Source organism: Chrysochloris asiatica, unplaced genomic scaffold (assembly GCF_000296735.1).
Source record: "Chrysochloris asiatica unplaced genomic scaffold, ChrAsi1.0 scaffold00151, whole genome shotgun sequence".
Lineage (NCBI taxonomy): Eukaryota > Metazoa > Chordata > Mammalia > Afrosoricida > Chrysochloridae > Chrysochloris > Chrysochloris asiatica.
Window position 1 is genome coordinate 3,026,005 of NW_006408669.1, and position 7,720 is coordinate 3,033,724.

Here is a 7,720-nt window from a genome sequence, read left to right on the forward strand (position 1 = left end):
CTGCTATTATCACTGGTATCTCTGCATGTACTTGAAAGTAAAAGGCAATTCCAGATTAGAGCAAACTCATTGACCTTGTGCTTCATAGCCTAACCACTGTTGAAGGGAGAGAAAAGGGAAGAAACAGAAAGGCCACCATGGGTTGAGATCAGGTACCACCAGAAGCCCAGCTTATGTTTCAAAAATAGGCTCTTGGACACAGTTCCAGCAGAGATGTCTTCACTGATTTGGAGAACAAACAAACAAACAAAAAACCGATTTCACAAATACTACTGTGTTTGAATTTCTAGAGGCTACCCAAGTCAAGAATACATCCCTGCAGTGCTTCACCACACACTCATTGCTGCAGTCTTCATTGTCCCAGTCCTTACTCACAATGGAAGGGTTCTCACACCCTGACCTCACACATCAAGGTTGGGGTGAAAGTGTCACAGGAGATGCACTCACCAATTCAACATTCGTCTGAGAAGGAGACTTGACCTCAGGAACTGTCTCAGAAGTCACTCCCATTGTCTGGGCCTTAGGGCTACTGTTCATAGGCTGCTCAGAACTACTTTCCACAGTTGGTGGGACTAAGGTAGTTGGCATTTTCAGATTGGGCTGAGGCACAATCTTGATCTGCAGAAGAGGTGGCTGTTGCTGTAAATTGATTTGAACTTTCTGAGGTGGAGATTGGTGCATGGCCTGGAGGGGGGGGGGGCGCTGCTGGAGAATGGTCACCTGCTGCTGACTAGGGGGCTGAGGCATCTGTTGTAACAGAGGGGGCTGGAGTCGAGGTGGAGGCAGTTGCATAGAAGCTGCTGCTGCTTGCAACACTGACCGAGCGACAATCTGAGCTTGCTGACTGGGCTGGATAGTAGCTGTACTGGTTTGGCCTAGCTGGAGGCCCCGGGAGGTCACCACTGTGGCTGGGATAACAGTAACCCTCCCTTCTTGAGACATAGTAATAGAAGAGGGCAACATCTGTTTGGTAATCATCAACCTGGTGATATTGGGCTGGCTCCCAGGCCCTGAAGATGCCTGGTTCACACATATGATGAAAGAGTGGCGTCAACAACAATGGAAGGAGACAGCCTCTATTGAGGCTCGTGCTGGGGATGCCATGGGAGGTGAAGAAGGAGTCAGTGATGGTGGTACTGGATCCAACTCTACTGTCTCCACAGTGACCTGACACTCCTGGTTGTCTTTATCAGCAGCCAGAGCCTTTAGATACTCTTTCTTGGCAGCTTCAGTTTTCCTCTTATAAACCTGTATCTGTTCTTCTCCAAGACTGTCCCAAATAGAGGCCATTCTGGCTGCACTTCTAGAAGTCAGGTTGCTATAAGGAAGGACCAGTTTTAGGAGAAGGACATCATGCTTGGTAAAGTGGAGGGTAAACACAAAAGAGGAAGACCCCCCAAAAGATGAATGGCACAGTGGCAGCAGCAGTTGGCTCAAGTGTAACAGTTGTGAGGACGATGCAGGACCAGGCTTGTTTTGTTCAATTGTCTATAGGGTCACTATTAGTCAGGACTGACTCGCCAGCACCTAACAACAACAACTGATCATTTAGAGAAGAGAAACTTTATAATACCACAATTTTTCAAAAACTCAGTATTTTATTGAGTAACTTTATACATTTGTTTTTCTATACTCAACCCTGTAGCTTCCAAACAAAGACTTTTGGGAATTCAGAAGAGAAGCTCTTATAAATTAGTAGTGTATTGGCTTTTAAGACTGTACTCTCAACCAAATATTTGAAAGTTTTTTTAAGATCCCAAAAGTCAAGAAAATTAGTCTTCATTTTTCATGTGTTTGTCCCTTCTGAGTGCTGCTTGGGTATAAACCTACCTCTGAAGCTTGAAAGTGGGGTGGAGTATGGGTCAGGGAAAAGAAACCATTCATATCTCAGCATTTGTTTCGGTTCTAGAACATACTGGTTTTGACTTCTTGCCACCAGGAAGATTAGCTGGAATAATTGGTCAACTGGAAGGACTATGGCATCAGCCAGTGTTTAGCTAAATAAACAGAGATACATTAGAGACAGTTAGGTGCTTCCCAATTTTTAGAAGGGTTAGAGAAGCAGACTCTAGCCTGGGTTTCCAGGAATAAGTTTTGTAACACACTGACTGAAAGAATTGGTATTTGTGCATTGTTAGAAACTTGTTGGGTCAGGAAATCACTGTGTCTAGCTGACTCCAAGATCACACACCACTTCAGTTCTAATTGGGGACAAGGAAGCTGCCACCATGGATGTTGACACTGGAACCATTATGCCACTCAGACCCACACAATAAACATGGTTTGTTCTACTTCCCTTCCTATGGAACTCAGTTCCAGTAAGACGTCCTTTTATATGACCCAGGCTACATGTATACGGAACACCCAAGATAGGTTTAACATCTATGAAGTTAGATTCTGCACTATCTAATTGAACTATTTTAAATGTCAGTGCCTTATCATTTATGTTAGACATAAAGTTTGACCTTTCAATCTTGGGTCTTCTTCCAAGCAAACTTATGTTTTCCTTTGCCTGGAGAAACTTCCAGAAATGGCCTACACTGCCCTGGACTGTCTCTGCCTGTGAGATGTTCCTAGATATAGGCGTTCCCTTTCATTTGTATCCAATTTGACCATGCTTCTGGGGTCTGACTTTTTTGCAATCAAACCCTGATGCTAGGAACAATCTAATTTACTTCTTAATCAAGTTTGACAAGTATTTCTCCTTGATAGAATTTTAAATAATACATAATTCTCTCCTAAAAGGATTCTAACATCAATGATTAACAATCTAGTTTCTAGAAGATACAATAGGAGGTATTCTCCTGGTGGTGGCTCACAAAGTGAGACTCTCACTCTTCAACAAACATGCATCTTGGCTAAAAGTATTGTGTAGGGACATGACTCCATTCATTTCTGCAGGTGAAATTTCAATTTTGGTTATTATAGTGTGCAAAATGATATCAAACCAGTATAAAATAAGTCTGTGGAAACAATCATCCCTCAATCAGAGAGAAATTGAAAGCTGCATTTTATTCATGACTGAGCATAAATACCATGTTTATACTTCATTGTTGGGTAAAAAAATGATGCATGAATTATCTCTTCCACTAATTTTAGCCTCATTCAGCCATGCTACTTCAATTCCTCTTAATCCGTTCATTTATAGAGTCAATGCAGAAAGGTATGAAAGGCATTAATCTTAATCACATAGTGACTTTAGGAAAGAGTCCTTTGGATTTACATGCACAGGTAATATTTTCCTTTCTTCCATTGCAACACTAAATTAAATTCAGTGCTTTGGTCAGAGGGTCCCTGAGTGGTAAAACTGATTTGCACTCAAATACAACTGGAATGACAAATTGAAAAGGAATAGAGTCACATTCATCATCAAAAAGATCATTTCAAGATCTATTCTGAAGTATAATACTGTCTGTGAAAGAACAATATTGATATGCCTACAAGGAAGACAAGTAGATAACACTATTATTCCAAATTACAAACCAACCACTACAGCCAGTGATGATAAAATTGAAGCATCTTACCAATATCTTCAGTCTGAAATTTATTAAACATGCAATCAAGAGGTGTTGATGATTACTGATGATTGGAATGCAAAGGTTGAAAACAAAAAGAAATGATCAGTAATTGGAAAATATGGCCTTCGTGATAGAAATTATCCAGGAGGTCACATGATAGAATTTTGCAAGACCAATTACTTATTCATTGCAAATACCTTTGTAAAACAACAGAAAATATGACTATATACATGGATCTCACCAGGTGGAAACACAGAAATCAAACTTACTTCATCTGTGAGAAGAGATAGTGGAAAAGCTCCTTATCATCAGGCAAAGCAAGGCCAGAAGCAGACAGTGGAACAAACAATCAGTTGCTCATATGCAAGTTCAGGCTGAAGTTGAGGAAAATTAAAACAAGGCCACAAGAGTCAAAATATAACTTGGAATATATCCAACATGAATTTAGAGATGTGTCAAAAACAAATCTGATACATTAGACACTAATGAACAAAGACCAGAAGAACGGTGGGATGACATTAAGAACATCAGACAGGAATAAAGCAAAAGGTCATCTAAGCAGACAAGAAAGAAGGAGAAGTCTAAAATGGATGTTAGAAGACACTCTGAAACTTGCTCTCCAGTGTAGAGATGCTAAATAGACGTAAATAGAAAAAATGAGGAGGCAAAAGAGTTGAACAGAAAATTTCAAGAAGACCAAGTCAAGGATTATAATGAAATGTGCAAAGATAGAGAGTTAGAAAACCAAAAGGGAAGATCATACTCAGCATTTCTCAGGCTGAAAGAACTGAAGAAAAATTCAAGCCTTGACTTGCAATATTGAAGAATTCTATGGACAAAATATTGAATGATGCAGAAAATATCACTGTACCAAAAAGAAATGGTTAATGTTCAACCATTTCAAGAGCTCATATATGATCAAGAGTCAATGGAACTGGAGGAAGAAGACCAAGGTGCACTGAAGGCATTGGCAAACAACAAGGTTCCAGGAATTGAAATCTTTCAACAAACTGATGCAGTACTGGAGGCATTCATTCATCTATGCCAAGAAATTTGGAAGTCTACTACCTGACCAAATGATTGGAAGAGATCCATATTTGTGCCCATTGCTAAGACAAGTGACCCAACAGAATGCAGAAATCATCAGACAATATCATTAATATCACATGCAAGTAAAATTTTGCTAAAGATAATTCGAAAATGGCTAAAACTGTACATTGACAGGGAACTGCCAGAAATTCAAGCCAGATTCAGATGAGGACGTGGAACTAGGGATATCATTGCTGATGTCAGATGGATCTTGGCTGAAAGCAGAGAATATCAGAAAGGTGTTTACCTGTAGTTTATTTACTATGCAAAGGCTTGTTTTTTTTTTTTTTTTGACTATGTGAACCATGACAAGCTATGGAAAACATTGTAAAGAATGGGTATTACAGAACACTCAATTGTGCTCATGAGTAACCCGTACATAGACCAAGAGGCACTTATTCAAACAGAACAAAGGGACAAGGAATGGTTTACAATCAGGAAAGGTGTGTATCAGGATTGTATTTAAGTAAGGACTTAAAATACTTACTGATGAAAATCAAAGACTACAGTCTTCGGTATGAATTGTATCTCAATGCAAACTAGGGGGAAAAACTCTCACCACTGGACCAATAAAAAACATCATGATGGATGGAGAGAAGATTGAAGTTGTCCAAGACTTCATTTTGCATGGATCCACCATCAATACTCATGGAAGCAGCAGTAAAGAAACCAAATGATGTATTGCATTAGACAAATCTGCTGCAAAAGTCCTCTTTCAAGTGTTTAAGAGCAAAGATAACAGTTTGAAGATTAAAGTGCACCTAACCCAAACCATGGAGTCCTGGTGTGGCACTGTGGGTTAATGTGCCAGACTGCAGAGCTGTTTGAACTGCAAGGTCAGCGGTTCAAGCTCACCCACTGCTCCTTGGAAACCCTATACAGGGGTTGCTGTGGGTTGGAACCAACTCAATTGCATTAACAACAAAAACCACCCAAACCAGGGTATTTTCAGTAACCTAATATGCATGTCATAGTGTGACACTGTGGGGTAATGTGCTGGATGGCAAGGTTGGTTTGGACATTAAGGTCGGTGGCTCAAACTCACCAACCACTCCTCTGATTGTTATTGGTTGTAACTGATTCAATGACACTTCACAACAACAATATGCATGTGAAAGTTGGACAATGAATATGAAAGATGGTGGAAGAATTGATGCATTTGAGCTATGGTGTTGGAGAAGAATACTAAAAGTACCATGGACTGCCAGAAGAACAAACAAATCTGTGTTGGAAGAAGTACAATCAGAATTCTCCTTAGAAGCCAGGATGGCCAGACTTCATCTCTCGTATTTTGGACATTTTTTCAGGAGGGACCAGACCTTGGAGGAGGACATCATGCTAAGTAAAGTGGAGGAGCTGTGAATAAGAGGAAGTCTCTCAATGAAATGTAATGGCACATTGACAGCAGCAGTGGTCTCAAGCATAACAACAATTGTGAGGATAGCACAGGACCTGGCAGTGTTTCATTCTGTTGTTCATAGAGTTATCATAAGTCAGAACTGACTCCGAGGCACTTAACAACAATAACAACAATATGCAGATGACACAACCTTCCTTGCTGAAAGCAATGAAGATTTGATGAAGATCAAATACTACAGCCTCATGTATGGATTACACCTCAACATAAAGACTACAAATATTCTCACAACTAGATATTGGACCAATAAGCAACATCACGATAAATGGAAAAAAGATAAAAGTGATCAAAGATTTCATTTTATTTGGATCTACACCCATGGAAGCAGCAGTCAGGAAGTTAATGGATGAATTGCTTTCAGAAAATGTGCTGCAAAAGATTTTTGTTAATTAACAAAGATGTCGTTTTAAAGACTAAGATGAACCTGACCTAATCCACAGTATTACTTCATATGAGTATGAAAGCATGACAATGAATTAGGATGTCAGAAGAAGAATTAATGTCTTTGAATTATGTTGTTGCAAAATATCAAATATGCCTTGGACTGCCAGATAAGGAACAAATTTGTCTGGGAAGAAATACAGCCAGAATGTTCCTTATAAACAAGCTAATAAAAATTAGTGTCACATACTTTGGTCATGGCGTAGGACCAGGCAGTGTTTCGTTTTGTTTTGCATAGGGTAGCTATGAGTCAGAACTGACTCAGTGACACCTTACAACCACCACCACAACAACCATTTTTTAGTTAGAACAACTAAGGCAGGTTATGTGATTTGTTGATGGTCATATAACTAGCAAGTGGTAATGCTGGGATTTGAACCCCAGAAGTCTTATTCCAGAACGTGAGCTTTTAACTGATGTCTCCAGACAAACTCACACATCAAAACATAACTATATACAGCTGCAGAAAATCTTGTTCTCTCTGTGGGGTGTGCCATGCCAATATTTTTCTTCATGTTAACCTACTGCCAGTGACTCAATTCCAATTGCTTAACCACCAGAGCTCCTTGGTTTTATCATGCTGCTGCTGACTCATCTGGATATGATTTGTGGGGCTGTAAATCTTTACAGAAACAGAAAGTTTCGTCTTTCTTCCGTGGAGCAGCTATTGGGCTCGAACAGCTTACCTTGTGGTTAGCAGCCCAACATATAACCCACTACATTGTTAAGGCTCCTTTGGTTTTAGATTGTTGTTGTTGTTGCTAAGTGCCATCGAGTTAAAGATAGGCCTTTAGAATATCAGGGAACAGAGGAAAGTATACAGTCTTGATTTATAGCTGAACACCCAGACTTCCAAACAATTTCACCTGGTCCTACCCCTGGCCACTCTCCATCATACAAACATTGAGATGTCTATATCTCTAATCTGTGCCTCCCACATTCTCTGTGCACCCTCCATAGTCAGGAGCCTGTGCTGGGGCTCTGAAACTACTCATAGTGTGTCTACCTCTGGGGTAAACAAAGAGCTCTGGGAAATTGCCCTCAGGCCCATCCCCAGGCCTAGACATTGCTTTTATTAACAGCTGCTCCATCTCACCAGAGCTTCGCAAATTTCACCTGCAGAAATAGTTGAATTATATATACCAAAAGCACAAATTTATTTAACCAGTTCTCCATTATCAGACATTTATCTGCTTCACTCACTATCTGTATGCATAAATTCTTGATGGAGGTAGTTGTGTGCTGGTGAGTCAGT

General features: G+C 40.1%; 1 pseudogene; it reads right to left on the minus strand.

Moving 5' to 3' along the window:
- Positions 1-219: 219 nt before the first annotated feature.
- Positions 220-1,290, minus strand: LOC102834094 (annotated as a pseudogene).
- Positions 1,291-7,720: the final 6,430 nt, after the last annotated feature.